This window comes from Chrysochloris asiatica, unplaced genomic scaffold, assembly GCF_000296735.1.
Source record: "Chrysochloris asiatica unplaced genomic scaffold, ChrAsi1.0 scaffold00321, whole genome shotgun sequence".
Lineage (NCBI taxonomy): Eukaryota > Metazoa > Chordata > Mammalia > Afrosoricida > Chrysochloridae > Chrysochloris > Chrysochloris asiatica.
Genome location: NW_006408839.1, coordinates 86,338 through 86,990, shown reverse-complemented (window position 1 = coordinate 86,990; position 653 = coordinate 86,338).

Below are 653 nucleotides of genomic sequence, written 5' to 3'. Positions count from 1 at the left end.
GAAAATTTTCAAGAAACTGAGGCGGCACAGGAAGCACTCACTTATCTATGCCAAGAAATTTGGAAGACAACTATCTGGCCAACTGATTGGAATAAATCTGTATATGTGCCCATATCAAACAGAAGTGTCCCAATGGAATGCGGGAAATCATCGGAAAATATCTTTGATATCCCATGTGAGTAAAGTTTTACTAAAAATAATACAGAAATGGCTGCAAGCATACATTGACAGAGAATTTCCAGAGGTTTAAGCCAGATTCAGAAGAAGCTGTGGAATGAAGGATATCATTGCTAATGTCCGATGGACCCTGGCTGAAAGCAGAGACTATCAGAAAGATGTTCACCTTTCCTTTATTGACTACACAAAGACTTTTGATTACGTGGATCATGACAAGCTATAGACAATATTGTGAAGTATGAGTATTATGGAACAATTAATTGTGCTCATGAGGAATCTGTACCTGAACTAAGAGGCAGTTGTTTGAGCAGAACATGGAAACACTGGTTTAAAATTAAGAAAGGTCTGTGACAGGGTTGTATTCTTTCACCATACTAATTCAACCTGTATGCTGAGGCAATAATCTGAAAAACTGGGTTATATGAAGAAAAATGTGGCATCAGGATTGGAGGAAGACTCATTAGCAACTTGTGACA